At 44.9% G+C, this 21,779-nt stretch overlaps 11 non-coding genes across 11 annotated transcripts; all 11 read left to right on the plus strand.

Moving 5' to 3' along the window:
- The first annotated feature begins 1,045 nt into the window (after window positions 1-1,045).
- On the plus strand, window positions 1,046-1,117 carry TRNAG-CCC (transfer RNA glycine (anticodon CCC)). Its single transcript has one exon. It is a non-coding gene; the product is annotated as a tRNA-Gly (tRNA).
- Window positions 1,118-2,644: 1,527 nt separating this feature from the next.
- Window positions 2,645-2,716, plus strand: TRNAG-CCC (transfer RNA glycine (anticodon CCC)). Its single transcript has one exon. It is a non-coding gene; the product is annotated as a tRNA-Gly (tRNA).
- A 3,126-nt stretch (window positions 2,717-5,842) lies between these two features.
- TRNAG-CCC (transfer RNA glycine (anticodon CCC)) lies at window positions 5,843-5,914 on the plus strand. The gene has a single exon. It is a non-coding gene; the product is annotated as a tRNA-Gly (tRNA).
- Window positions 5,915-7,441: 1,527 nt separating this feature from the next.
- On the plus strand, window positions 7,442-7,513 carry TRNAG-CCC (transfer RNA glycine (anticodon CCC)). Its single transcript has one exon. It is a non-coding gene; the product is annotated as a tRNA-Gly (tRNA).
- Window positions 7,514-9,029: 1,516 nt separating this feature from the next.
- TRNAG-CCC (transfer RNA glycine (anticodon CCC)) lies at window positions 9,030-9,101 on the plus strand. The gene has a single exon. It is a non-coding gene; the product is annotated as a tRNA-Gly (tRNA).
- Window positions 9,102-12,227: 3,126 nt separating this feature from the next.
- Window positions 12,228-12,299, plus strand: TRNAG-CCC (transfer RNA glycine (anticodon CCC)). Its single transcript has one exon. It is a non-coding gene; the product is annotated as a tRNA-Gly (tRNA).
- A 1,527-nt stretch (window positions 12,300-13,826) lies between these two features.
- On the plus strand, window positions 13,827-13,898 carry TRNAG-CCC (transfer RNA glycine (anticodon CCC)). The gene has a single exon. It is a non-coding gene; the product is annotated as a tRNA-Gly (tRNA).
- A 1,527-nt stretch (window positions 13,899-15,425) lies between these two features.
- TRNAG-CCC (transfer RNA glycine (anticodon CCC)) lies at window positions 15,426-15,497 on the plus strand. Its single transcript has one exon. It is a non-coding gene; the product is annotated as a tRNA-Gly (tRNA).
- A 1,527-nt stretch (window positions 15,498-17,024) lies between these two features.
- Window positions 17,025-17,096, plus strand: TRNAG-CCC (transfer RNA glycine (anticodon CCC)). Its single transcript has one exon. It is a non-coding gene; the product is annotated as a tRNA-Gly (tRNA).
- Window positions 17,097-18,623: 1,527 nt separating this feature from the next.
- On the plus strand, window positions 18,624-18,695 carry TRNAG-CCC (transfer RNA glycine (anticodon CCC)). Its single transcript has one exon. It is a non-coding gene; the product is annotated as a tRNA-Gly (tRNA).
- A 1,527-nt stretch (window positions 18,696-20,222) lies between these two features.
- TRNAG-CCC (transfer RNA glycine (anticodon CCC)) lies at window positions 20,223-20,294 on the plus strand. Its single transcript has one exon. It is a non-coding gene; the product is annotated as a tRNA-Gly (tRNA).
- The last annotated feature ends 1,485 nt before the right edge of the window (window positions 20,295-21,779 follow it).

Here is a 21,779-nt window from a genome sequence, read left to right on the forward strand (position 1 = left end):
ATGTCCATGGAAAGAGCCTCTCACGACAGCAGGAAGGTTGGATATTTCAAGATGGCAACATTTCCTGTCCAATGTCCTCACGTCCCGAACGCTCCCAAACGCTCAAAAGCCTCACACCGGGCAAGCCCTCACCGGGTAGATCTCTGGCTCCCAGTTAAAATCAAATCCTGAGCATGCTAGCGCTAGGATCAAAGAGAGAGGAGAGGGTTAGAGAGCTGCTATCTTGGTAAAGGCCTGAAACTGCTAGTTCCCAAGAGGGTCTGCACTTTCAGTTATGACTGACTGTGAGACGAGAAGATGAAGATTTTCTGCACCCAGCATACATTGCAGCATGCTTAGGCAAATGAGGAGCGAGACCCACCAATCCCTCGCCACTTCGCTGAAAGCTCCTCCTCTGCATAAAGAGAACACTTTTACAAGGGAGCAGAGTGGCGCAGCGGAAGCGTGCTGGGCCCATAACCCAGAGGTCGATGGATCGAAACCATCCTCTGCTATAATATTTCTTGTTTTTTCTTCTGAGAACCAATCTGTCATTTCCACGCTACCAGCAAGGAAAAGCGCAGGCTTGTGCTAGCTATGTGAGAAAAGACTTCTCAACTATCTGTCTCTGCTGAAATACAAGAGAGTGATCGCCAAAGGATCAACCCCATACTTTGAAAGTAAAGATACCCAATTATAAGCATAAATGACTGGTGGGAACGTCACACGTTTTTCTGGGCATGCTTTGAATGTCATTCTTGCCTTTTCGTTCTGCTCTTATCATTCTCCTGGGCATTTCATGGAAGGCACTCTCTTTCTCTTCGCTGCTTTGCTTCCAATGCTGCCTAAATATGTTCATTTCCACTATTTGTACTACTGCTTTCCATTTCTTCTCTTCTGCACAGATTTGGCCTTGGTTTCAATCCCCAGTTTCTTACCCTCTACAAGAAACTTTCTACTGCTTTTCATGTTGGTATCTAAACCAAATGCACCATTGAAACTGGTGCAAGATAGTCATTGAACTCGGGGTTGTAATCTTTAGAACCGAGAGCACCCACATCATAGGGCGTTGGTGGTATAGTGGTGAGTATAGCTGCTTCCCAAGCAGTTGACCCGGGTTCGATTCCCGGCCAATGCAGTGCAAATTTTTATATGTTCTCCAAGCAGGATTTGTTTTAATGCAACATGTCACAAAACGGAAATATCATGAACAGATTAATCAGACGTTAAATTAAAAAAAAAATGAAATACTTAGGCAGGCATCTCGATCGCCCCATCTGCTACATTCATTGTCCTATTAGATGCTATTTTCCAAAAAGCAGAGTCACCACTCACATGTGCTGGTAATAAATATGTTGCGGGCGGTAGACAATGAAAGGGCTGAACCCCGACCAGACATTCTAACTCTAGCATCTCTATATTAAAAAGCATTTCTAGGCAATATCTAGCATGTGAATAAAAGTAGGCAAGATCCACCGATGAATCTGGCAAAAGTCCCCAACGATTTTGTGCACACTTGTTCTCTCACCTGAATGCAGCGCCACCTTGTAGCCATCGGATGTAACTGCAGCTCACAAAATGTTATATCAGAGAGCAAGTTGAGAGGACTCCAAGAAGCAGATGTCCATGGAAAGAGCCTCTTACGACAGCAGGAAGGTTGGATATTTCAAGATGGCAACATTTCCTGTCCAATGTCCTCACATCCCGAACGCTCCCAAACACTCAAAAGCCTCACACCGGGCAAGCCCTCACCGGGTAGATCTCTGGCTCCCAGTTAAAATCAAATCCTGAGCATGCTAGCGCTAGGATCAAAGAGAGAGGAGAGGGTTAGAGAGCTGCTATCTTGGTAAAGGCCTGAAACTGCTAGTTCCCAAGAGGGTCTGCACTTTCAGTTATGACTGACTGTGAGACGAGAAGATGAAGATTTTCTGCACCCAGCATACATTGCAGCATGCTTAGGCAAATGAGGAGCGAGACCCACCAATCCCTCGCCACTTCGCTGAAAGCTCCTCCTCTGCATAAAGAGAACACTTTTACAAGGGAGCAGACTGGCGCAGCGGAAGCGTGCTGGGCCCATAACCCAGAGGTCGATGGATCGAAACCATCCTCTGCTATAATATTTCTTGTTTTTTCTTCTGAGAACCAATCTGTCATTTCCACGCTACCAGCAAGGAAAAGCGCAGGCTTGTGCTAGCTATGTGAGAAAAGACTTCTCAACTATCTGTCTCTGCTGAAATACAAGAGAGTGATCGCCAAAGGATCAACCCCATACTTTGAAAGTAAAGATACCCAATTATAAGCATAAATGACTGGTGGGACCGTCACACGTTTTTCTGGGCATGCTTTGAATGTCATTCTTGCCTTTTCGTTCTGCTCTTATCATTCTCCTGGGCATTTCATGGAAGGCACTCTCTTTCTCTTTGCTGCTTTGCTTCCAATGCTGCCTAAATATGTTCATTTCCACTATTTGTACTACTGCTTTCCATTTCTTCTCTTCTGCACAGATTTGGCCTTAGTTTCAATCCCCAGTTCCTTACCCTCTACAAGAAACTTTCTACTGCTTTTCATGTTGGTATCTAAACCAAATGCACCATTGAAACTGGTGCAAGATAGTCATTGAACTCGGGGTTGTAATCTTTAGAACCGAGAGCAACCACATCATAGGGCGTTGGTGGTATAGTGGTGAGCATAGCTGCTTCCCAAGCAGTTGACCCGGGTTCGATTCCCGGCCAATGCAGTGCAAATTTTTATATGTTCTCCAAGCAGGATTTGTTTTAATGCAACATGTCACAAAACGGAAATATCATGAACAGATTAATCAGACGTTAAATTAAAAAAAAAATGAAATACTTAGGCAGGCATCTCGATCGCCCCATCTGCTACATTCATTGTCCTATTAGATGCTATTTTCCAAAAAGCAGAGTCACCACTCACATGTGCTGGTAATAAATATGTTGCGGGCGGTAGACAATGAAAGGGCTGAACCCCGACCAGACATTCTAACTCTAGCATCTCTATATTAAAAAGCATTTCTAGGCAATATCTAGCATGTGAATAAAAGTAGGCAAGATCCACCGATGAATCTGGCAAAAGTCCCCAACGATTTTGTGCACACTTGTTCTCTCACCTGAATGCAGCGCCACCTTGTAGCCATCGGATGTAACTGCAGCTCACAAAATGTTATATCAGAGAGCAAGTTGAGAGGACTCCAAGAGGCAGATGTCCATGGAAAGAGCCTCTCACGACAGCAGGAAGGTTGGGTATTTCAAGATGGCAACATTTCCTGTCCAACGTCCTCACGTCCCGAACGCTCCCAAACGCTCAAAAGCCTCACACCGGGCAAGCCCTCACCGGGTAGAGCTCTGGCTCCCAGTTAAAATCAAATCCTGAGCATGCTAGCGCTAGGATCAAAGAGAGAGGAGAGGGTTAGAGAGCTGCTATCTTGGTAAAGGCCTGAAACTGCTAGTTCCCAAGAGGGTCTGCACTTTCAGTTATGACTGACTGTGAGACGAGAAGATGAAGATTTTCTGCTCCCAGCATACATTGCAGCATGCTTAGGCAAATGAGGAGCGAGACCCACAAATCCCTCGCCACTTCGCTGAAAGCTCCTCATCTGCATAAAGAGAACACTTTTACAAGGGAGCAGAGTGGCGCAGCGGAAGCGTGCTGGGCCCATAACCCAGAGGTCGATGGATCGAAACCATCCTCTGCTATAATATTTCTTGTTTTTTCTTCTGAGGACCAATCTGTCATTTCCACGCTACCAGCAAGGAAAAGCGCAGGCTTGTGCTAGCTATGTGAGAAAAGACTTCTCAACTATCTGTCTCTGCTGAAATACAAGAGAGTGATCGCCAAAGGATCAACCCCATACTTTGAAAGTAAAGATACCCAATTATAAGCATAAATGACTGGTGGGACCGTCACACGTTTTTCTGGGCATGCTTTGAATGTCATTCTTGCCTTTTCGTTCTGCTCTTATCATTCTCCTGGGCATTTCATGGAAGGCACTCTCTTTCTCTTCGCTGCTTTGCTTCCAATGCTGCCTAAATATGTTCATTTCCACTATTTGTACTACTGCTTTCCATTTCTTCTCTTCTGCACAGATTTGGCCTTGGTTTCAATCCCCAGTTCCTTACCCTCTACAAGAAACTTTCTACTGCTTTTCATGTGGGTATCTAAACCAAATGCACCATTGAAACTGGTGCAAGATAGTCATTGAACTCGGGGTTGTAATCTTTAGAACCGAGAGCACCCACATCATAGGGTGTTGGTGGTATAGTGGTGAGCATAGCTTCTTCCCAAGCAGTTGACCCGGGTTCGATTCCCGGCCAATGCTGTGCTAATTTTTATATGTTCTCCAAGCAGGATTTGTTTTAATGCAACATGTCACAAAACGGAAATATCATGAACAGATTAATCAGACGTTAAATTAAAAAAAAAATGAAATACTTAGGCAGGCACCTCGATCGCCCCATCTGCTACATTAATTGTCCTATTAGACGCTATTTTCCAAAAAGCAGAGTCACCACTCACATGTGCTGGTAATAAATATGTTGCGGGCGGTAGACAATGAAAGGGCTGAACCCCGACCAGACATTCTAACTCTAGCATCTCTATATTAAAAAGCATTTCTAGGCAATATCTAGCATGTGAATAAAAGTAGGCAAGATCCACCGATGAATCTGGCAAAAGTCCCCAACGATTTTGTGCACACTTGTTCTCTCACCTGAATGCAGCGCCACCTTGTAGCCATCGGATGTAACTGCAGCTCACAAAATGTTATATCAGAGAGCAAGTTGAGAGGACTCCAAGAGGCAGATGTCCATGGAAAGAGCCTCTCACGACAGCAGGAAGGTTGGATATTTCAAGATGGCAACATTTCCTGTCCAATGTCCTCACGTCCCGAACGCTCCCAAACGCTCAAAAGCCTCACACCGGGCAAGCCCTCACCGGGTAGATCTCTGGCTCCCAGTTAAAATCAAATCCTGAGCATGCTAGCGCTAGGATCAAAGAGAGAGGAGAGGGTTAGAGAGCTGCTATCTTGGTAAAGGCCTGAAACTGCTAGTTCCCAAGAGGGTCTGCACTTTCAGTTATGACTGACTGTGAGACGAGAAGATGAAGATTTTCTGCACCCAGCATACATTGCAGCATGCTTAGGCAAATGAGGAGCGAGACCCACCAATCCCTCGCCACTTCGCTGAAAGCTCCTCCTCTGCATAAAGAGAACACTTTTACAAGGGAGCAGAGTGGCGCAGCGGAAGCGTGCTGGGCCCATAACCCAGAGGTCGATGGATCGAAACCATCCTCTGCTATAATATTTCTTGTTTTTTCTTCTGAGAACCAATCTGTCATTTCCACGCTACCAGCAAGGAAAAGCGCAGGCTTGTGCTAGCTATGTGAGAAAAGACTTCTCAACTATCTGTCTCTGCTGAAATACAAGAGAGTGATCGCCAAAGGATCAACCCCATACTTTGAAAGTAAAGATACCCAATTATAAGCATAAATGACTGGTGGGAACGTCACACGTTTTTCTGGGCATGCTTTGAATGTCATTCTTGCCTTTTCGTTCTGCTCTTATCATTCTCCTGGGCATTTCATGGAAGGCACTCTCTTTCTCTTCGCTGCTTTGCTTCCAATGCTGCCTAAATATGTTCATTTCCACTATTTGTACTACTGCTTTCCATTTCTTCTCTTCTGCACAGATTTGGCCTTGGTTTCAATCCCCAGTTTCTTACCCTCTACAAGAAACTTTCTACTGCTTTTCATGTTGGTATCTAAACCAAATGCACCATTGAAACTGGTGCAAGATAGTCATTGAACTCGGGGTTGTAATCTTTAGAACCGAGAGCACCCACATCATAGGGCGTTGGTGGTATAGTGGTGAGTATAGCTGCTTCCCAAGCAGTTGACCCGGGTTCGATTCCCGGCCAATGCAGTGCAAATTTTTATATGTTCTCCAAGCAGGATTTGTTTTAATGCAACATGTCACAAAACGGAAATATCATGAACAGATTAATCAGACGTTAAATTAAAAAAAAAATGAAATACTTAGGCAGGCATCTCGATCGCCCCATCTGCTACATTCATTGTCCTATTAGATGCTATTTTCCAAAAAGCAGAGTCACCACTCACATGTGCTGGTAATAAATATGTTGCGGGCGGTAGACAATGAAAGGGCTGAACCCCGACCAGACATTCTAACTCTAGCATCTCTATATTAAAAAGCATTTCTAGGCAATATCTAGCATGTGAATAAAAGTAGGCAAGATCCACCGATGAATCTGGCAAAAGTCCCCAACGATTTTGTGCACACTTGTTCTCTCACCTGAATGCAGCGCCACCTTGTAGCCATCGGATGTAACTGCAGCTCACAAAATGTTATATCAGAGAGCAAGTTGAGAGGACTCCAAGAGGCAGATGTCCATGGAAAGAGCCTCTCACGACAGCAGGAAGGTTGGATATTTCAAGATGGCAACATTTCCTGTCCAACGTCCTCACGTCCCGAACGCTCCCAAACGCTCAAAAGCCTCACACCGGGCAAGCCCTCACCCGGTAGATCTCTGGCTCCCAGTTAAAATCAAATCCTGAGCATGCTAGCGCTAGGATCAAAGAGAGAGGAGAGGGTTAGAGAGCTGCTATCTTGGTAAAGGCCTGAAACTGCTAGTTCCCAAGAGGGTCTGCACTTTCAGTTATGACTGACTGTGAGACGAGAAGATGAAGATTTTCTGCACCCAGCATACATTGCAGCATGCTTAGGCAAATGAGGAGTGAGACCCACCAATCCCTCGCCACTTCGCTGAAAGCTCCTCATCTGCATAAAGAGAACACTTTTACAAGGGAGCAGAGTGGCGCAGCGGAAGCGCGCTGGGCCCATAACCCAGAGGTCGATGGATCGAAACCATCCTCTGCTATAATATTTCTTGTTTTTTCTTCTGAGGACCAATCTGTCATTTCCACGCTACCAGCAAGGAAAAGCGCAGGCTTGTGCTAGCTATGTGAGAAAAGACTTCTCAACTATCTGTCTCTGCTGAAATACAAGAGAGTGATCGCCAAAGGATCAACCCCATACTTTGAAAGTAAAGATACCCAATTATAAGCATAAATGACTGGTGGGACCGTCACACGTTTTTCTGGGCATGCTTTGAATGTCATTCTTGCCTTTTCGTTCTGCTCTTATCATTCTCCTGGGCATTTCATGGAAGGCACTCTCTTTCTCTTCGCTGCTTTGCTTCCAATGCTGCCTAAATATGTTCATTTCCACTATTTGTACTACTGCTTTCCATTTCTTCTCTTCTGCACAGATTTGGCCTTGGTTTCAATCCCCAGTTTCTTACCCTCTACAAGAAACTTTCTACTGCTTTTCATGTTGGTATCTAAACCAAATGCACCATTGAAACTGGTGCAAGATAGTCATTGAACTCGGGGTTGTAATCTTTAGAACCGAGAGCACCCACATCATAGGGCGTTGGTGGTATAGTGGTGAGTATAGCTGCTTCCCAAGCAGTTGACCCGGGTTCGATTCCCGGCCAATGCAGTGCAAATTTTTATATGTTCTCCAAGCAGGATTTGTTTTAATGCAACATGTCACAAAACGGAAATATCATGAACAGATTAATCAGACGTTAAATTAAAAAAAAAATGAAATACTTAGGCAGGCATCTCGATCGCCCCATCTGCTACATTCATTGTCCTATTAGATGCTATTTTCCAAAAAGCAGAGTCACCACTCACATGTGCTGGTAATAAATATGTTGCGGGCGGTAGACAATGAAAGGGCTGAACCCCGACCAGACATTCTAACTCTAGCATCTCTATATTAAAAAGCATTTCTAGGCAATATCTAGCATGTGAATAAAAGTAGGCAAGATCCACCGATGAATCTGGCAAAAGTCCCCAACGATTTTGTGCACACTTGTTCTCTCACCTGAATGCAGCGCCACCTTGTAGCCATCGGATGTAACTGCAGCTCACAAAATGTTATATCAGAGAGCAAGTTGAGAGGACTCCAAGAAGCAGATGTCCATGGAAAGAGCCTCTTACGACAGCAGGAAGGTTGGATATTTCAAGATGGCAACATTTCCTGTCCAATGTCCTCACATCCCGAACGCTCCCAAACACTCAAAAGCCTCGCCCTCACCGGGTAGATCTCTGGCTCCCAGTTAAAATCAAATCCTGAGCATGCTAGCGCTAGGATCAAAGAGAGAGGAGAGGGTTAGAGAGCTGCTATCTTGGTAAAGGCCTGAAACTGCTAGTTCCCAAGAGGGTCTGCACTTTCAGTTATGACTGACTGTGAGACGAGAAGATGAAGATTTTCTGCACCCAGCATACATTGCAGCATGCTTAGGCAAATGAGGAGCGAGACCCACCAATCCCTCGCCACTTCGCTGAAAGCTCCTCCTCTGCATAAAGAGAACACTTTTACAAGGGAGCAGACTGGCGCAGCGGAAGCGTGCTGGGCCCATAACCCAGAGGTCGATGGATCGAAACCATCCTCTGCTATAATATTTCTTGTTTTTTCTTCTGAGAACCAATCTGTCATTTCCACGCTACCAGCAAGGAAAAGCGCAGGCTTGTGCTAGCTATGTGAGAAAAGACTTCTCAACTATCTGTCTCTGCTGAAATACAAGAGAGTGATCGCCAAAGGATCAACCCCATACTTTGAAAGTAAAGATACCCAATTATAAGCATAAATGACTGGTGGGACCGTCACACGTTTTTCTGGGCATGCTTTGAATGTCATTCTTGCCTTTTCGTTCTGCTCTTATCATTCTCCTGGGCATTTCATGGAAGGCACTCTCTTTCTCTTTGCTGCTTTGCTTCCAATGCTGCCTAAATATGTTCATTTCCACTATTTGTACTACTGCTTTCCATTTCTTCTCTTCTGCACAGATTTGGCCTTAGTTTCAATCCCCAGTTCCTTACCCTCTACAAGAAACTTTCTACTGCTTTTCATGTTGGTATCTAAACCAAATGCACCATTGAAACTGGTGCAAGATAGTCATTGAACTCGGGGTTGTAATCTTTAGAACCGAGAGCAACCACATCATAGGGCGTTGGTGGTATAGTGGTGAGCATAGCTGCTTCCCAAGCAGTTGACCCGGGTTCGATTCCCGGCCAATGCAGTGCAAATTTTTATATGTTCTCCAAGCAGGATTTGTTTTAATGCAACATGTCACAAAACGGAAATATCATGAACAGATTAATCAGACGTTAAATTAAAAAAAAAATGAAATACTTAGGCAGGCATCTCGATCGCCCCATCTGCTACATTCATTGTCCTATTAGATGCTATTTTCCAAAAAGCAGAGTCACCACTCACATGTGCTGGTAATAAATATGTTGCGGGCGGTAGACAATGAAAGGGCTGAACCCCGACCAGACATTCTAACTCTAGCATCTCTATATTAAAAAGCATTTCTAGGCAATATCTAGCATGTGAATAAAAGTAGGCAAGATCCACCGATGAATCTGGCAAAAGTCCCCAACGATTTTGTGCACACTTGTTCTCTCACCTGAATGCAGCGCCACCTTGTAGCCATCGGATGTAACTGCAGCTCACAAAATGTTATATCAGAGAGCAAGTTGAGAGGACTCCAAGAGGCAGATGTCCATGGAAAGAGCCTCTCACGACAGCAGGAAGGTTGGGTATTTCAAGATGGCAACATTTCCTGTCCAACGTCCTCACGTCCCGAACGCTCCCAAACGCTCAAAAGCCTCACACCGGGCAAGCCCTCACCGGGTAGAGCTCTGGCTCCCAGTTAAAATCAAATCCTGAGCATGCTAGCGCTAGGATCAAAGAGAGAGGAGAGGGTTAGAGAGCTGCTATCTTGGTAAAGGCCTGAAACTGCTAGTTCCCAAGAGGGTCTGCACTTTCAGTTATGACTGACTGTGAGACGAGAAGATGAAGATTTTCTGCTCCCAGCATACATTGCAGCATGCTTAGGCAAATGAGGAGCGAGACCCACAAATCCCTCGCCACTTCGCTGAAAGCTCCTCATCTGCATAAAGAGAACACTTTTACAAGGGAGCAGAGTGGCGCAGCGGAAGCGTGCTGGGCCCATAACCCAGAGGTCGATGGATCGAAACCATCCTCTGCTATAATATTTCTTGTTTTTTCTTCTGAGGACCAATCTGTCATTTCCACGCTACCAGCAAGGAAAAGCGCAGGCTTGTGCTAGCTATGTGAGAAAAGACTTCTCAACTATCTGTCTCTGCTGAAATACAAGAGAGTGATCGCCAAAGGATCAACCCCATACTTTGAAAGTAAAGATACCCAATTATAAGCATAAATGACTGGTGGGACCGTCACACGTTTTTCTGGGCATGCTTTGAATGTCATTCTTGCCTTTTCGTTCTGCTCTTATCATTCTCCTGGGCATTTCATGGAAGGCACTCTCTTTCTCTTCGCTGCTTTGCTTCCAATGCTGCCTAAATATGTTCATTTCCACTATTTGTACTACTGCTTTCCATTTCTTCTCTTCTGCACAGATTTGGCCTTGGTTTCAATCCCCAGTTCCTTACCCTCTACAAGAAACTTTCTACTGCTTTTCATGTGGGTATCTAAACCAAATGCACCATTGAAACTGGTGCAAGATAGTCATTGAACTCGGGGTTGTAATCTTTAGAACCGAGAGCACCCACATCATAGGGTGTTGGTGGTATAGTGGTGAGCATAGCTTCTTCCCAAGCAGTTGACCCGGGTTCGATTCCCGGCCAATGCTGTGCTAATTTTTATATGTTCTCCAAGCAGGATTTGTTTTAATGCAACATGTCACAAAACGGAAATATCATGAACAGATTAATCAGACGTTAAATTAAAAAAAAAATGAAATACTTAGGCAGGCACCTCGATCGCCCCATCTGCTACATTAATTGTCCTATTAGACGCTATTTTCCAAAAAGCAGAGTCACCACTCACATGTGCTGGTAATAAATATGTTGCGGGCGGTAGACAATGAAAGGGCTGAACCCCGACCAGACATTCTAACTCTAGCATCTCTATATTAAAAAGCATTTCTAGGCAATATCTAGCATGTGAATAAAAGTAGGCAAGATCCACCGATGAATCTGGCAAAAGTCCCCAACGATTTTGTGCACACTTGTTCTCTCACCTGAATGCAGCGCCACCTTGTAGCCATCGGATGTAACTGCAGCTCACAAAATGTTATATCAGAGAGCAAGTTGAGAGGACTCCAAGAGGCAGATGTCCATGGAAAGAGCCTCTCACGACAGCAGGAAGGTTGGATATTTCAAGATGGCAACATTTCCTGTCCAATGTCCTCACGTCCCGAACGCTCCCAAACGCTCAAAAGCCTCACACCGGGCAAGCCCTCACCGGGTAGATCTCTGGCTCCCAGTTAAAATCAAATCCTGAGCATGCTAGCGCTAGGATCAAAGAGAGAGGAGAGGGTTAGAGAGCTGCTATCTTGGTAAAGGCCTGAAACTGCTAGTTCCCAAGAGGGTCTGCACTTTCAGTTATGACTGACTGTGAGACGAGAAGATGAAGATTTTCTGCACCCAGCATACATTGCAGCATGCTTAGGCAAATGAGGAGCGAGACCCACCAATCCCTCGCCACTTCGCTGAAAGCTCCTCCTCTGCATAAAGAGAACACTTTTACAAGGGAGCAGAGTGGCGCAGCGGAAGCGTGCTGGGCCCATAACCCAGAGGTCGATGGATCGAAACCATCCTCTGCTATAATATTTCTTGTTTTTTCTTCTGAGAACCAATCTGTCATTTCCACGCTACCAGCAAGGAAAAGCGCAGGCTTGTGCTAGCTATGTGAGAAAAGACTTCTCAACTATCTGTCTCTGCTGAAATACAAGAGAGTGATCGCCAAAGGATCAACCCCATACTTTGAAAGTAAAGATACCCAATTATAAGCATAAATGACTGGTGGGAACGTCACACGTTTTTCTGGGCATGCTTTGAATGTCATTCTTGCCTTTTCGTTCTGCTCTTATCATTCTCCTGGGCATTTCATGGAAGGCACTCTCTTTCTCTTCGCTGCTTTGCTTCCAATGCTGCCTAAATATGTTCATTTCCACTATTTGTACTACTGCTTTCCATTTCTTCTCTTCTGCACAGATTTGGCCTTGGTTTCAATCCCCAGTTTCTTACCCTCTACAAGAAACTTTCTACTGCTTTTCATGTTGGTATCTAAACCAAATGCACCATTGAAACTGGTGCAAGATAGTCATTGAACTCGGGGTTGTAATCTTTAGAACCGAGAGCACCCACATCATAGGGCGTTGGTGGTATAGTGGTGAGTATAGCTGCTTCCCAAGCAGTTGACCCGGGTTCGATTCCCGGCCAATGCAGTGCAAATTTTTATATGTTCTCCAAGCAGGATTTGTTTTAATGCAACATGTCACAAAACGGAAATATCATGAACAGATTAATCAGACGTTAAATTAAAAAAAAAATGAAATACTTAGGCAGGCATCTCGATCGCCCCATCTGCTACATTCATTGTCCTATTAGATGCTATTTTCCAAAAAGCAGAGTCACCACTCACATGTGCTGGTAATAAATATGTTGCGGGCGGTAGACAATGAAAGGGCTGAACCCCGACCAGACATTCTAACTCTAGCATCTCTATATTAAAAAGCATTTCTAGGCAATATCTAGCATGTGAATAAAAGTAGGCAAGATCCACCGATGAATCTGGCAAAAGTCCCCAACGATTTTGTGCACACTTGTTCTCTCACCTGAATGCAGCGCCACCTTGTAGCCATCGGATGTAACTGCAGCTCACAAAATGTTATATCAGAGAGCAAGTTGAGAGGACTCCAAGAGGCAGATGTCCATGGAAAGAGCCTCTCACGACAGCAGGAAGGTTGGATATTTCAAGATGGCAACATTTCCTGTCCAACGTCCTCACGTCCCGAACGCTCCCAAACGCTCAAAAGCCTCACACCGGGCAAGCCCTCACCGGGTAGATCTCTGGCTCCCAGTTAAAATCAAATCCTGAGCATGCTAGCGCTAGGATCAAAGAGAGAGGAGAGGGTTAGAGAGCTGCTATCTTGGTAAAGGCCTGAAACTGCTAGTTCCCAAGAGGGTCTGCACTTTCAGTTATGACTGACTGTGAGACGAGAAGATGAAGATTTTCTGCACCCAGCATACATTGCAGCATGCTTAGGCAAATGAGGAGCGAGACCCACCAATCCCTCGCCACTTCGCTGAAAGCTCCTCATCTGCATAAAGAGAACACTTTTACAAGGGAGCAGAGTGGCGCAGCGGAAGCGTGCTGGGCCCATAACCCAGAGGTCGATGGATCGAAACCATCCTCTGCTATAATATATCTTGTTTTTTCTTCTGAGGACCAATCTGTCATTTCCACGCTACCAGCAAGGAAAAGCGCAGGCTTGTGCTAGCTATGTGAGAAAAGACTTCTCAACTATCTGTCTCTGCTGAAATACAAGAGAGTGATCGCCAAAGGATCAACCCCATACTTTGAAAGTAAAGATTCCCAATTCTAAGCATAAATGACTGGTGGGACCGTCACACGTTTTTCTGGGCATGCTTTGAATGTCATTCTTGCCTTTTCGTTCTGCTCTTATCATTCTCCTGGGCATTTCATGGAAGGCACTCTCTTTCTCTTCGCTGCTTTGCTTCCAATGCTGCCTAAATATGTTCATTTCCACTATTTGTACTACTGCTTTCCATTTCTTCTCTTCTGCACAGATTTGGCCTTGGTTTCAATCCCCAGTTTCTTACCCTCTACAAGAAACTTTCTACTGCTTTTCATGTTGGTATCTAAACCAAATGCACCATTGAAACTGGTGCAAGATAGTCATTGAACTCAGGGTTGTAATCTTTAGAACCGAGAGCACCCACATCATAGGGCGTTGGTGGTATAGTGGTGAGTATAGCTGCTTCCCAAGCAGTTGACCCGGGTTCGATTCCCGGCCAATGCAGGGCAAATTTTTATATGTTCTCCAAGCAGGATTTGTTTTAATGCAACATGTCACAAAACGGAAATATCATGAACAGATTAATCAGACGTTAAATTAAAAAAAAAATGAAATACTTAGGCAGGCATCTCGATCGCCCCATCTGCTACATTCATTGTCCTATTAGATGCTATTTTCCAAAAAGCAGAGTCACCACTCACATGTGCTGGTAATAAATATGTTGCGGGCGGTAGACAATGAAAGGGCTGAACCCCGACCAGACATTCTAACTCTAGCATCTCTATATTAAAAAGCATTTCTAGGCAATATCTAGCATGTGAATAAAAGTAGGCAAGATCCACCGATGAATCTGGCAAAAGTCCCCAACGATTTTGTGCACACTTGTTCTCTCACCTGAATGCAGCGCCACCTTGTAGCCATCGGATGTAACTGCAGCTCACAAAATGTTATATCAGAGAGCAAGTTGAGAGGACTCCAAGAGGCAGATGTCCATGGAAAGAGCCTCTCACGACAGCAGGAAGGTTGGATATTTCAAGATGGCAACATTTCCTGTCCAACGTCCTCACGTCCCGAACGCTCCCAAACGCTCAAAAGCCTCACACCGGGCAAGCCCTCACCGGGTAGATCTCTGGCTCCCAGTTAAAATCAAATCCTGAGCATGCTAGCGCTAGGATCAAAGAGAGAGGAGAGGGTTAGAGAGCTGCTATCTTGGTAAAGGCCTGAAACTGCTAGTTCCCAAGAGGGTCTGCACTTTCAGTTATGACTGACTGTGAGACGAGAAGATGAAGATTTTCTGCACCCAGCATACATTGCAGCATGCTTAGGCAAATGAGGAGCGAGACCCACCAATCCCTCGCCACTTCGCTGAAAGCTCCTCATCTGCATAAAGAGAACACTTGTACAAGGGAGCAGAGTGGCGCAGCGGAAGCGTGCTGGGCCCATAACCCAGAGGTCGATGGTTCGAAACCATCCTCTGCTATAATATTTCTTGTTTTTTCTTCTGAGGACCAATCTGTCATTTCCACGCTACCAGCAAGGAAAAGCGCAGGCTTGTGCTAGCTATGTGAGAAAAGACTTCTCAACTATCTGTCTCTGCTGAAATACAAGAGAGTGATCGCCAAAGGATCAACCCCATACTTTGAAAGTAAAGATACCCAATTATAAGCATAAATGACTGGTGGGACCGTCACACGTTTTTCTGGGCATGCTTTGAATGTCATTCTTGCCTTTTCGTTCTGCTCTTATCATTCTCCTGGGCATTTCATGGAAGGCACTCTCTTTCTCTTCGCTGCTTTGCTTCCAATGCTGCCTAAATATGTTCATTTCCACTATTTGTACTACTGCTTTCCATTTCTTCTCTTCTGCACAGATTTGGCCTTGGTTTCAATCCCCAGTTTCTTACCCTCTACAAGAAACTTTCTACTGCTTTTCATGTTGGTATCCAAACCAAATGCACCATTGAAACTGGTGCAAGATAGTCATTGAACTCGGGGTTGTAATCTTTAGAACCGAGAGCACCCACATCATAGGGCGTTGGTGGTATAGTGGTGAGTATAGCTGCTTCCCAAGCAGTTGACCCGGGTTCGATTCCCGGCCAATGCAGTGCAAATTTTTATATGTTCTCCAAGCAGGATTTGTTTTAATGCAACATGTCACAAAACGGAAATATCATGAACAGATTAATCAGACGTTAAATTAAAAAAAAAATGAAATACTTAGGCAGGCATCTCGATCGCCCCATCTGCTACATTCATTGTCCTATTAGATGCTATTTTCCAAAAAGCAGAGTCACCACTCACATGTGCTGGTAATAAATATGTTGCGGGCGGTAGACAATGAAAGGGCTGAACCCCGACCAGACATTCTAACTCTAGCATCTCTATATTAAAAAGCATTTCTAGGCAATATCTAGCATGTGAATAAAAGTAGGCAAGATCCACCGATGAATCTGGCAAAAGTCCCCAACGATTTTGTGCACACTTGTTCTCTCACCTGAATGCAGCGCCACCTTGTAGCCATCGGATGTAACTGCAGCTCACAAAATGTTATATCAGAGAGCAAGTTGAGAGGACTCCAAGAGGCAGATGTCCATGGAAAGAGCCTCTCACGACAGCAGGAAGGTTGGATATTTCAAGATGGCAACATTTCCTGTCCAACGTCCTCACGTCCCGAACGCTCCCAAACGCTCAAAAGCCTCACACCGGGCAAGCCCTCACCGGGTAGATCTCTGGCTCCCAGTTAAAATCAAATCCTGAGCATGCTAGCGCTAGGATCAAAGAGAGAGGAGAGGGTTAGAGAGCTGCTATCTTGGTAAAGGCCTGAAACTGCTAGTTCCCAAGAGGGTCTGCACTTTCAGTTATGACTGACTGTGAGACGAGAAGATGAAGATTTTCTGTACCCAGCATACATTGCAGCATGCTTAGGCAAATGAGGAGCGAGACCCACCAATCCCTCGCCACTTTGCTGAAAGCTCCTCATCTGCATAAAGAGAACACTTTTACAAGGGAGCAGAGTGGCGCAGCGGAAGCGTGCTGGGCCCATAACCCAGAGGTCGATGGTTCGAAACCATCCTCTGCTATAATATTTCTTGTTTTTTCTTCTGAGGACCAATCTGTCATTTCCACGCTACCAGCAAGGAAAAGCGCAGGCTTGTGCTAGCTATGTGAGAAAAGACTTCTCAACTATCTGTCTCTGCTGAAATACAAGAGAGTGATCGCCAAAGGATCAACCCCATACTTTGAAAGTAAAGATACCCAATTATAAGCATAAATGACTGGTGGGACCGTCACACGTTTTTCTGGGCATGCTTTGAATGTCATTCTTGCCTTTTCGTTCTGCTCTTATCATTCTCCTGGGCATTTCATGGAAGGCACTCTCTTTCTCTTCGCTGCTTTGCTTCCAATGCTGCCTAAATATGTTCATTTCCACTATTTGTACTACTGCTTTCCATTTCTTCTCTTCTGCACAGATTTGGCCTTGGTTTCAATCCCCAGTTTCTTACCCTCTACAAGAAACTTTCTACTGCTTTTCATGTTGGTATCCAAACCAAATGCACCATTGAAACTGGTGCAAGATAGTCATTGAACTCGGGGTTGTAATCTTTAGAACCGAGAGCACCCACATCATAGGGCGTTGGTGGTATAGTGGTGAGTATAGCTGCTTCCCAAGCAGTTGACCCGGGTTCGATTCCCGGCCAATGCAGTGCAAATTTTTATATGTTCTCCAAGCAGGATTTGTTTTAATGCAACATGTCACAAAACGGAAATATCATGAACAGATTAATCAGACGTTAAATTAAAAAAAAAATGAAATACTTAGGCAGGCATCTCGATCGCCCCATCTGCTACATTCATTGTCCTATTAGATGCTATTTTCCAAAAAGCAGAGTCACCACTCACATGTGCTGGTAATAAATATGTTGCGGGCGGTAGACAATGAAAGGGCTGAACCCCGACCAGACATTCTAACTCTAGCATCTCTATATTAAAAAGCATTTCTAGGCAATATCTAGCATGTGAATAAAAGTAGGCAAGATCCACCGATGAATCTGGCAAAAGTCCCCAACGATTTTGTGCACACTTGTTCTCTCACCTGAATGCAGCGCCACCTTGTAGCCATCGGATGTAACTGCAGCTCACAAAATGTTATATCAGAGAGCAAGTTGAGAGGACTCCAAGAGGCAGATGTCCATGGAAAGAGCCTCTCACGACAGCAGGAAGGTTGGATATTTCAAGATGGCAACATTTCCTGTCCAACGTCCTCACGTCCCGAACGCTCCCAAACGCTCAAAAGCCTCACACCGGGCAAGCCCTCACCGGGTAGATCTCTGGCTCCCAGTTAAAATCAAATCCTGAGCATGCTAGCGCTAGGATCAAAGAGAGAGGAGAGGGTTAGAGAGCTGCTATCTTGGTAAAGGCCTGAAACTGCTAGTTCCCAAGAGGGTCTGCACTTTCAGTTATGACTGACTGTGAGACGAGAAGATGAAGATTTTCTGCACCCAGCATACATTGCAGCATGCTTAGGCAAATGAGGAGCGAGACCCACCAATCCCTCGCCACTTCGCTGAAAGCTCCTCATCTGCATAAAGAGAACACTTTTACAAGGGAGCAGAGTGGCGCAGCGGAAGCGTGCTGGGCCCATAACCCAGAGGTCGATGGTTCGAAACCATCCTCTGCTATAATATTTCTTGTTTTTTCTTCTGAGGACCAATCTGTCATTTCCACGCTACCAGCAAGGAAAAGCGCAGGCTTGTGCTAGCTATGTGAGAAAAGACTTCTCAACTATCTGTCTCTGCTGAAATACAAGAGAGTGATCGCCAAAGGATCAACCCCATACTTTGAAAGTAAAGATACCCAATTATAAGCATAAATGACTGGTGGGACCGTCACACGTTTTTCTGGGCATGCTTTGAATGTCATTCTTGCCTTTTCGTTCTGCTCTTATCATTCTCCTGGGCATTTCATGGAAGGCACTCTCTTTCTCTTCGCTGCTTTGCTTCTAATGCTGCCTAAATATGTTCATTTCCACTATTTGTACTACTGCTTTCCATTTCTTCTCTTCTGCACAGATTTGGCCTTGGTTTCAATCCCCAGTTTCTTACCCTCTACAAGAAACTTTCTACTGCTTTTCATGTTGGTATCCAAACCAAATGCACCATTGAAACTGGTGCAAGATAGTCATTGAACTCGGGGTTGTAATCTTTAGAACCGAGAGCACCCACATCATAGGGCGTTGGTGGTATAGTGGTGAGTATAGCTGCTTCCCAAGCAGTTGACCCGGGTTCGATTCCCGGCCAATGCAGTGCAAATTTTTATATGTTCTCCAAGCAGGATTTGTTTTAATGCAACATGTCACAAAACGGAAATATCATGAACAGATTAATCAGACGTTAAATTAAAAAAAAAATGAAATACTTAGGCAGGCATCTCGATCGCCCCATCTGCTACATTCATTGTCCTATTAGATGCTATTTTCCAAAAAGCAGAGTCACCACTCACATGTGCTGGTAATAAATATGTTGCGGGCGGTAGACAATGAAAGGGCTGAACCCCGACCAGACATTCTAACTCTAGCATCTCTATATTAAAAAGCATTTCTAGGCAATATATAGCATGTGAATAAAAGTAGGCAAGATCCACCGATGAATCTGGCAAAAGTCCCCAACGATTTTGTGCACACTTGTTCTCTCACCTGAATGCAGCGCCACCTTGTAGCCATCGGATGTAACTGCAGCTCACAAAATGTTATATCAGAGAGCAAGTTGAGAGGACTCCAAGAGGCAGATGTCCATGGAAAGAGCCTCTCACGACAGCAGGAAGGTTGGATATTTCAAGATGGCAACATTTCCTGTCCAACGTCCTCACGTCCCGAACGCTCCCAAACGCTCAAAAGCCTCACACCGGGCAAGCCCTCACCGGGTAGATCTCTGGCTCCCAGTTAAAATCAAATCCTGAGCATGCTAGCGCTAGGATCAAAGAGAGAGGAGAGGGTTAGAGAGCTGCTATCTTGGTAAAGGCCTGAAACTGCTAGTTCCCAAGAGGGTCTGCACTTTCAGTTATGACTGACTGTGAGACGAGAAGATGAAGATTTTCTGCACCCAGCATACATTGCAGCATGCTTAGGCAAATGAGGAGCGAGACCCACCAATCCCTCGCCACTTTGCTGAAAGCTCCTCATCTGCATAAAGAGAACACTTTTACAAGGGAGCAGAGTTGCGCAGCGGAAGCGTGCTGGGCCCATAACCCAGAGGTCGATGGTTCGAAACCATCCTCTGCTATAATATTTCTTGTTTTTTCTTCTGAGGACCAATCTGTCATTTCCACGCTACCAGCAAGGAAAAGCGCAGGCTTGTGCTAGCTATGTGAGAAAAGACTTCTCAACTATCTGTCTCTGCTGAAATACAAGAGAGTGATCGCCAAAGGATCAACCCCATACTTTGAAAGTAAAGATACCCAATTATAAGCATAAATGACTGGTGGGACCGTCACACGTTTTTCTGGGCATGCTTTGAATGTCATTCTTGCCTTTTCGTTCTGCTCTTATCATTCTCCTGGGCATTTCATGGAAGGCACTCTCTTTCTCTTCGCTGCTTTGCTTCCAATGCTGCCTAAATATGTTCATTTCCACTATTTGTACTACTGCTTTCCATTTCTTCTCTTCTGCACAGATTTGGCCTTGGTTTCAATCCCCAGTTTCTTACCCTCTACAAGAAACTTTCTACTGCTTTTCATGTTGGTATCCAAACCAAATGCACCATTGAAACTGGTGCAAGATAGTCATTGAACTCGGGGTTGTAATCTTTAGAACCGAGAGCACCCACATCATAGGGCGTTGGTGGTATAGTGGTGAGTATAGCTGCTTCCCAAGCAGTTGACCCGGGTTCGATTCCCGGCCAATGCAGTGCAAATTTTTATATGTTCTCCAAGCAGGATTTGTTTTAATGCAACATGTCACAAAACGGAAATATCATGAACAGATTAATCAGACGTTAAATTAAAAAAAAAATGAAATACTTAGGCAGGCATCTCGATCGCCCCATCTGCTACATTCATTGTCCTATTAGATGCTATTTTCCAAAAAGCAGAGTCACCACTCACATGTGCTGGTAATAAATATGTTGCGGGCGGTAGACAATGAAAGGGCTGAACCCCGACCAGACATTCTAACTCTAGCATCTCTATATTAAAAAGCATTTCTAGGCAATATCTAGCATGTGAATAAAAGTAGGCAAGATCCACCGATGAATCTGGCAAAAGTCCCCAACGATTTTGTGCACACTTGTTCTCTCACCTGAATGCAGCGCCACCTTGTAGCCATCGGATGTAACTGCAGCTCACAAAATGTTATATCAGAGAGCAAGTTGAGAGGACTCCAAGAGGCAGATGTCCATGGAAAGAGCCTCTCACGACAGCAGGAAGGTTGGATATTTCAAGATGGCAACATTTCCTGTCCAACGTCCTCACGTCCCGAACGCTCCCAAACGCTCAAAAGCCTCACACCGGGCAAGCCCTCACCCGGTAGATCTCTGGCTCCCAGTTAAAATCAAATCCTGAGCATGCTAGCGCTAGGATCAAAGAGAGAGGAGAGGGTTAGAGAGCTGCTATCTTGGTAAAGGCCTGAAACTGCTAGTTCCCAAGAGGGTCTGCACTTTCAGTTATGACTGACTGTGAGACGAGAAGATGAAGATTTTCTGCACCCAGCATACATTGCAGCATGCTTAGGCAAATGAGGAGTGAGACCCACCAATCCCTCGCCACTTCGCTGAAAGCTCCTCATCTGCATAAAGAGAACACTTTTACAAGGGAGCAGAGTGGCGCAGCGGAAGCGCGCTGGGCCCATAACCCAGAGGTCGATGGATCGAAACCATCCTCTGCTATAATATTTCTTGTTTTTTCTTCTGAGGACCAATCTGTCATTTCCACGCTACCAGCAAGGAAAAGCGCAGGCTTGTGCTAGCTATGTGAGAAAAGACTTCTCAACTATCTGTCTCTGCTGAAATACAAGAGAGTGATCGCCAAAGGATCAACCCCATACTTTGAAAGTAAAGATACCCAATTATAAGCATAAATGACTGGTGGGACCGTCACACGTTTTTCTGGGCATGCTTTGAATGTCATTCTTGCCTTTTCGTTCTGCTCTTATCATTCTCCTGGGCATTTCATGGAAGGCACTCTCTTTCTCTTCGCTGCTTTGCTTCCAATGCTGCCTAAATATGTTCATTTCCACTATTTGTACTACTGCTTTCCATTTCTTCTCTTCTGCACAGATTTGGCCTTGGTTTCAATCCCCAGTTCCTTACCCTCTACAAGAAACTTTCTACTGCTTTTCATGTTGGTATCTAAACCAAATGCACCATTGAAACTGGTGCAAGATAGTCATTGAACT

This window comes from Triturus cristatus, chromosome 11 (assembly GCF_964204655.1).
Source record: "Triturus cristatus chromosome 11, aTriCri1.1, whole genome shotgun sequence".
In the NCBI taxonomy this organism is placed as follows: Eukaryota; Metazoa; Chordata; class Amphibia; order Caudata; family Salamandridae; genus Triturus; species Triturus cristatus.